This window comes from Cricetulus griseus, chromosome 8 (assembly GCF_003668045.3).
Source record: "Cricetulus griseus strain 17A/GY chromosome 8, alternate assembly CriGri-PICRH-1.0, whole genome shotgun sequence".
Classification (NCBI taxonomy): Eukaryota; Metazoa; Chordata; class Mammalia; order Rodentia; family Cricetidae; genus Cricetulus; species Cricetulus griseus.
The window spans coordinates 84,072,935-84,081,369 of record NC_048601.1 but is presented as its reverse complement, the minus strand read 5'-3'; the positions used below and the strand labels follow the sequence as shown (position 1 = coordinate 84,081,369).

The 8,435-nt window shown below is 40.7% G+C and overlaps 1 pseudogene; it reads left to right on the top strand.

Moving 5' to 3' along the window:
• The first annotated feature begins 2,772 nt into the window (after positions 1–2,772).
• Positions 2,773–4,336, top strand: LOC100766314 (annotated as a pseudogene).
• Positions 4,337–8,435: the final 4,099 nt, after the last annotated feature.

Genomic DNA, 8,435 nt, shown 5'->3' with positions numbered 1-8,435 from the left:
CTACAAGCTTTGCAGGATACTTTCAACATGGCTACCTGAGATGGTCCAGGCTCTTGCCATACTCCAGCTAGGACTTTGGATAACCTTAAAATTTTCCCATCACACGGAGACTGGACAACATTCTCCCAGGACATGAAAATTATCTCGGTTTTCTCAGGGTCACCTAAAGTTGCTATTGCCTCCAGACAACAGAAAGCAGTCTTAAAAATATAACACCCACATTCCCAGGAGGTGAAGTGGGTAGTTTTAGTTGTTTGATGGATTATGGATATTATTGTCATTTAGGGGTGTTGATTGCAAGTTGTTATTGGTTATAGCCAGGGAGGAAACTAAATAAAGGAGGTTGGATTTAGGAATTTTGTTCTGAAAAGAAAAAGAGGGATAGAGGAATGATAAGATAAAGGGGAAGATTATTTAATATACTTTTAAACTATAAAGGAAACTATTAGTGTTTATTTTACATTGGCATAGATATTTCTATATGGATACAATTTTTTTTATTTTAGAGGCACTCATATTTACATATCCATCCCCCCATTGCCTCTGCATCCCATCCTTCCATGTTACCCCTAACCACTCCCAACCAACCCCCACCTCCTCCCCAGGGATAATGAGGTCCTCCACAGAGGACTGTCAAAGTCTGTCACATCATTTGGGGGAGGGCCCAAGCCCTCCTTGCTGTATCTGGGCTGCAATAGTATCCCTCCATAGGGAATGGGCTCCCAAAGTCCATTTGTGCTCTAGGGATAAACACTAGCTCCACTGTTAGAGGTCCCATAGACTCTTGGCACCCACATTCAGAGGGGTTGGTTCAATCCAATGCTGGTTCCTCTACTTTATGCATAGGGTCTCCTTGCTCTCAGTAGGTCAGGAGAACTGTTTCTGTAGGTTTCTCCAGCACTGTCTTGGTTGCTTTGCTCATCCCTCCACCCTGTCTGCAACTGGATTCCAGAAGTATGGTTCAGTGCTTAGCTGTGGGTGCCTGCTTCTGTTTCAATCAGCTACTGGATGAAGGCTCTAGGAATGATAACCAAGGTAGTCATCAGTCTCATTATAGGGGAAGGGCATCAAGTGCAGCCTCTCTGCCACTGTCTAGATTATTAGTTGGGGTCATCCCTGTGGATTCCCTAACATTTCTCCTGTGCCAGACATCTCCTCAAACCTGTACTGGCTCTCTCTATCAAAGCATCCCCTTTCTTGCCCTCCTCCATTCCTCCCCTGTCTCAGTCCTCTTGTTCTCCACACCCCCTCCTCTTCTCCCCTTCCCACCCCCTTCCTCTCACTCCCCCTTGCTCCCAATTTGCTCAGGGGTTCTTGTGCCATCCCTTTCTTCAAGGGACTATGTAATCTTCTCTTGGGTCCTCCTTGTTTCCTATCTCCTCTGGTGGTGTGTATTGTAGGCTGGTAAACCTTTGCTCTAAGTCTACAAACCATATATAAGTGAGTACATACCATGTTTGTCTTTTTGTGATTGGGTTACTTCACTCAGGATGGTTTCTTCTAGTTCCATCCATTTGCCTGTGAATTTCAAGATTCCATTGTTTTTTTCCACTAAGTAGTACTCCAATTTCTCTATCCAATCTTCAATTGATGGACATCTATGTTGCCTCCAGGTTCTAGCTGTTACAAATAATGCTGCTATGAACATAGTTGAAAATATGCCCTTATTTTATAAATGAGCATTCTTTGAGTATATGCCCAAGAGAGGAATTGCTGGATCTTCAGGTAGACTGATTCCCATTTTCCTGAGAAACCACCATACTGCTTTCCAAAGTGGTTGTACAACTTTGCACTCCCACCAGCAGTGGATGAGTGTTCCTCGTTCTTTACATCCTCTCCAGCATAGACTGTCCTTAGTGTTTGATTTTAACCATTCTGGCATGAATAAGATTGTATCTCAAAGTTGTTTTGAGTTGCATTTCCCTGATGGCTAAGGATGTTTGAGCACTTTCTTAAGTGTCTTGAAGCCATTTTAGATTCATCTGTTGAGAATTCTCTATTTAGTTCTGCACTCCACCTTTTAATTAAATTGTTTCGTGATTTGGTGGCTAGCTTCTAGAGTTCATTGTATATTTTAGAAATCAGCCCTCTGTCAGATGTGGGGTTGGTGAAGACCTTTTTCACTCTGTGGGCTGCCATTTTGGCTTCTTGTCTGTGTCATTTGCCTTACAGAAGCTTCTCAGTTTCAGGAGGTCCCATTTATTAATTGTCGATTTCAATGTCTGCGCTACTGATGTTATGTTCAGGAAGTGGTCTGTACCAATTCCTTCAAGGGTACTTCCCACTTTCTTTTCTAATATGTTCAGTGTGGCTGGATTTATGTTGAGGTCTTTGATCCATTTGAACTTAAGTTTTGTGCATGGCTATAGATATGGATCTATGTGAAATCTTCTATATTTCCAAATCTGGTTATACCAGCACCACTGGTTGAAGATGCTTTCTTTTTTCCATTGTATAACTTTGGCTTCTTTGTCAAAAGCAGGTGTTCATAGGTGCATAGGTTAATATCAGGGTTTTCAATTGTTAAATCAGTCTACTTTTGTGCCACTACCAAGCTGTTTTCAGGACTATGACTCTATCTATAATAGATCTTGAAGTCACAGATGGTGATACCTCCAGAAGCTCGTTTATTGTAAAAGGTTGATTTGGCTATCCTAGGCTTTTTGTTTCTCCATATAAAGTTGAGTATTGTTCTTTCAAGATCTGTGAAGAATTATGTTTGGATTTTGAGGGCAGAGGGTGAATGAAGAGTGAGGTGTGTCTGGACTCAAGATGTTCTCCCTGCCTGGGGAGTCTACTCCTCTCGAGGTGCAGGCCATGGAAGACCTGATGTGCGGGTTATGGGGGGAGTTGGATCCAGGGCAGCACCCAGACTAACTTCAAACAGAGGGCAGAGGGCAGAGGGCAGAGGTCAGAGGGGGAACCAAGAGTCTATTAATTCAAATTTAAGGTCAGTTTTTGCTAGAAAACGCTGTACATATGTTTCTACTCTTGTTAAATTTATTGTACCTATACAACTCATTTATCAATGTAATATATATTTCTAGTCATTGAACATTATCAACACAATCTATTTAGGATAAAAAATGCAGGTTAGTGGTCAACTATAACAACAAACTTGTAGTCATGTTAAGTATGTTTTCAAGTTCAAACAGAGGCACATTTTAAATACACAAGTTGTCTTCAAAAGCTTCATAGACCTACAGAATATTTAAGATGCTTTATTTTAATTTTTTTTTTACAAGACAGGGTTTCTCTGTGTAGCTTTGGAGCCTATCCTGGCACTGGCTCTGGAGACCAGGCTGGCCTCAAACTCACAGACATCCGCCTACCTCTACCTCCCGAGTGCTGGGATTAAAGGTGTGTGCCACCAACGCCTGGCTGTTTTATTTTAATTTTTATATCTATATTTTATTTAAATTAGAAACGATCTCTTTTCACATATCAATCCCAGTTACCTCTCCCTCCGATCCTCCCTTCTTACCTACTGACAGCCCATCCCATTCCCCATCCAGGGAGGTTGAGGCCTTAAATGAGACATATCAAAGTCTTTCAAGTCATTTGTGTCAGGGTCTCACCCTATCCTCATGTCTCTAGGCTAAGAAAGCATACCTCCATAGGAATGGGCTCCCGAAATCCATTCATGAACTAGGGATAATTACTGGTTCCACTGCCAGAGGCTCCATGGACTGCCAGGGCTTCCTAGCTAACACCATGTGCAAGGGACTGGTTTGGCCCTATGCTGCTTCCCCATCAGCATCACCTGCCTCCTGAGTTCCACGATATCACTATCAGTCCCAGTACCTCTTTGTTGGCAAAATTTAAACATAAACTAAAAGAATACATGATCTATGCTTTCTTCTATATGTGGTTTCTCAACTTGTCATTCAGTAGCAGGTGGATCTTCTTTGTTGGGGCGTTTACCATTATGAATGACACCAACCAGATGAAGGTCACCAAACATTGCTCACTCTTCCCCAAGAACTACATCATCAGGGCACTGATTTTAACAGTGACAATCTTCAGAGATGTATTGCTTGTAGGACTTATGCTGACCACAAGTGCATACATGGCGATTATCTTGTTCAGACATCAGAGGCAATGCAAATATCTTCAAAGCCTCAGCCACCTAAGAGCATCCCCTGAGAAAAGGGCCACTGTGACCACCTTGCTTCTGGTAGTTATCTTTGTGGTCATGTACTAGGTGGACTTCATCACCTCGTCCACTGAAATCCTGTTATGGATGTACCACCCAGTCATCCTGATCATTCAGAAGTTTATGGTGAATGCCTATCCCACAAGTGCTCCTTTGGTCCAAGTCAGTTCTGATAACTGATATTGATTTGTCAATATGCTGACAAACTTGTGGTCAAAGTGTCACCAGATTTTTAACTAATGGTATTTTTCTCATTTTTAATAAAAGGATTTATTCATTTTTATTTATATTTATGAGTATCATGTCAGCATGTATGTATTATGAACTCCTGGCACCCACCAAGATCAGAAGTGGTCATTGCTCTTTCTCCCCTGGAACTGGAATTACAGATGGTAGTAAGGAGTCATTCTGATTCAGCTGCAATTATTATTTTACCAAACTACAGATTCTTCTTAAACTAATTAATAGTTCAAGTAGCAAATCAAGATTCTTCTTAAAATCAAATACATGTTATTACACATGTACATTCTTGTGACATTTTTGTTGCCAACTACTATAGAGTCCTCTAAGTTCATTGTAAATCATAAGTCTATATTTCCAAAGGAATTCTCTTACTCTCTCCTTTATATTTTGTATCATAAATGTTCCCTGGATGCTTAGGTAATTCAAAGGAATACCTTTATTGGTAGTGAATTTCTAAACTTCTCTTTTGAAGGGATTTTAATCTACTCTCTGTCATTAAGAATAAATTAAATATCCTATTGTAGATTTAATTCTCTTGCCTAAGTGTAGTTTCTCTGGATCTTAAAATAATGTGAATTTGAATATTCCATTTTAAACTACAGCTTCTTTTTTTTAGTTTATTTCACAGAGATGGAGAAATGCAGAGGGCAGGATATGGCATGAGATTACAATTTTTTGTTAATTTGTTTATCTTTTTTGTTTTATTCATTGTTTATTTAAATTAGAAACAGGATAGTATTTTTTTATTAATTCAAGTTAGGGAACAAGCTTGTTTCACATGTAAGTCCCTTCTCCCTCTCTCTTCCCTCACCCCCATCCCTCCTCCCCCACCCCCAACTTACCTCCCACCCCATCCACCCACCACTCCCCAGGCAGGGTAGGGCCCTCAACGGGGGCTCTGCAAAGTCCACCAAATCTTCTTGTGCTGGGCCTGGGCCCTTCCCCATGTGTCTAGGGCCAGAGTGTGGGATGGGATCTCAAAGTCCCTTCTTACACCAGGGAAAAATGCTAATCCACTTCCAGAGGCTCCCTGGAGTGCAGAGGCCTCCTTATTGGCATCCATGTTCAGGGGGCTGGATCAGTCTTGTACTGGCCTCCCAGATAGCATCTGGGGTCAATGTGCTCTTCCTTGTTCAGGCCAACTGTTTTTGTGGGTTTCTCCAACCTGGTACAGACCCCTTCCATCTTCATTCCTCCCTCTCTTCAACTAAATTCCCGATTTCAGCTCAGTGTATTTCTGTGGATATCTGTCTCTGCTTCCATCAGCCACTGGATGAGGGCTCTAGGATGGCATAAAGAGTAGTCATCAATCTCATTCTAGGGGAAGGGCTTTTAGGATATCCTCTCCTCCATTGCCTGGATTGTCAGATCATGTCACCCTTGTAGGTCTCTTGAGATCTCCCTAGTGCCAGATCTCTTCTCAGACTTATAATGGCTCCCACTGATATGGTACCTCTCATCCTGCTCTCTCTCCTCTATTCTTCCCCCAACTCAAGGTCTCTGCTCCTCTATTTCCTCTCCTCTATTCCTCTTCTCTTGCTCTTATTGTGGCAGCTCCCTCTCCCCTACCCTCATGCTCCCAATTAGCTCAGGAGTTCATGCCACTTCCCATTCCTGGGGTCCATTTATCCCTTAGAGTCCTTCATGTTTCCTAGTTTCTTTGGTGAAGAGGATTGTAGGCTGGTAATCCTTTGCTCTATGTCTAAAATTCATATATGAGTTAGTACATACCATGTCTGTCTTTTTTGTGACTGGTTTACCTCACTCAGGATGGTTTCTTCTAGTTTCATCCATTTGCCTACCTGGAATTTCAAGATTCTATTGCTTTTTTCTGCTGAGTAGTACTCCATTGTATAAATGTACCACATTTTCTCTATCCATTCTTCAGTTGAGGGGCATCTAGATTGCTTCCAGGTTCTGGCTATTACAAGCAATGCTACTATGAACATGGTTGAACATATGTCCTTGTTGTATGAACATGCACTATTTGGGTATATACACAAGAGAGGAATGGCTGGATCTTGAGTTAGATTGATTCCCATTTTTCTGAGCAACCACCATACTGATTTCCAGTGTGGTCTTACAAGTTCACACTCCCACCAGCAATGGAGGAGTGTTCCTTTTTCTCCACATCCTCTCCAGCATAGATTGTCTTTGGTATTTTTTATTTTAGCCATTCTGACAGGTGTGAGGTGGTATCTCAGAGTTGTTTTGAGTTGCATTTCTCTGATGGCCAAAGATTTTGAGCACTTTCTTAAGTGTCTTTCAGCCATTTCAGATTCCTCTGTTGAAAATTCTCTGTATAGTTCTGCACCCTACTTTTTAATTTCATTGTTTGGTGTTTTGGTGGCTAGCTTCTTTAGCTCCTTGTATATTTTGGAAATCAGCCCTCTGTCAGATGTGGGGTTGGTGAAGATCTTTTCCCATTCTGTGGGCAGTCATTTGTCTTACTGACTGTGTCCTTTGCCTTACAGAAGCTTCTCAGTTTCAGGAGGTCCCATTTATTAATTGCAGACCTCAGTGTCTGTGCTACTGGCATGATGTTCAGGAATAGGTATCCTGTGCCAATTTGTTCAAGGGTAATTCCCACTTTCTCTTCTAGAATATTCAGTGTGGCTGGATTTATGGAGAGATCTTTGATCCATTTGCACTTAAGTTTCATGCATGATGTCAGGTATGGATCTATCTGCAATCTTCTGCATGTCCGAATCCAATTGTGCCAGCACCATTTGTTGAAGATGCTATCTTTTTTCCATTGCATAGATTTAGCAACTTTGTCAAAAATAAGATGTTTGTATGTGCATGGGTTAATATCAGGGTCTTCAATTCTATTCCATTGGTCTATCTGTCTATTCTTGTGGCAATACCAAGCTGTTTTCAGAACTATGGCTCTATAGTAGAGCTTGAAGTCAGGGATGGTGATGCCTCCAGAAGATCCTTTATTGTAAAGAGTTGTTTTCGCTATCCTGGGTTTTTTATTTTTCCATATAAAGATGAGTATTATTCTTTCAATGTCCATGAAAAACTGTTGGGATTTTGATGGGGATTGGGTTGAATCTGTAGATTGCTTTTGGCAGGATTGCCATTTTTACTATATTAATTCTACCTATCCACGAGCATGGGAGATCTTTCCATTTTCTAGTATCTTCTTTAATTTCTTTCTTTCAAGTCTCAAAGTTCTTATTGTACAGGTCTTTCATTTTTTTGGTTAGTGTTACCCCCAGATATTTTATGTTGCTTGTGGATATTGTGAAAGGTGATGTTTCCATGATTTCTTTCTCATTGGGTTTATCATCTATATACAGTAGGGCTACAGATTTTTTGAGTTAATTTTGTATCCTGCTACCTTGCTGAAGGTGTTTAATCAGCTGTAGGAGTTCCCTGGTAGAGTTTTTCAGGCCACTAATGTAGACTATCATGTCTTCTGCAAATAGTGAAAGTTTGACTTCTTCCTTTCCAATTTGTATCCCTTTGATCCCCTTTTCTTGTCTTATTGCTCTATATAGAACTTCAAGTACAATATTGAAGAGGTATGGAGAGAGTGGACAGCCTTGTCTTGTTCCTGATTTTAGAGTAAATGCTTTGAGTTTCTCTCCATTTAGTTTGATGTTGTCTATTGGTTTGGTGTATATTGCATTTATCATGTTTAGATATGTTCCTGTTATTCCTGTTCTCTCTAAGATCATTATCATGAAGGGATGTTGGATTTTGTCAAAGGCTTTTTCAGCATCTAGTGAGATGATCATGTGGTTTTTCTTTTTCAGTTTGTTTATATGGTGGATTACATTGATGGATTTTCATATGTTGAACCATCCTTGCATCCCTGGGATGAAGCCTACTTGATTGTGGTGGATGATTTTTCTGATATGTTCTTGGATTAGGTTCACCAATATTTAATTGAGTATTTTAGCATCGATGTTCATGAGGGATATTGGTCTGTAGTTCTCTTTCTTAGTCATGTCTTTGTGTATCAAAGTGATTGTAGACTCGTAGAAAGAGTTTGGCAATATCCCATCTGCTTCTATTGTGGGGAAGA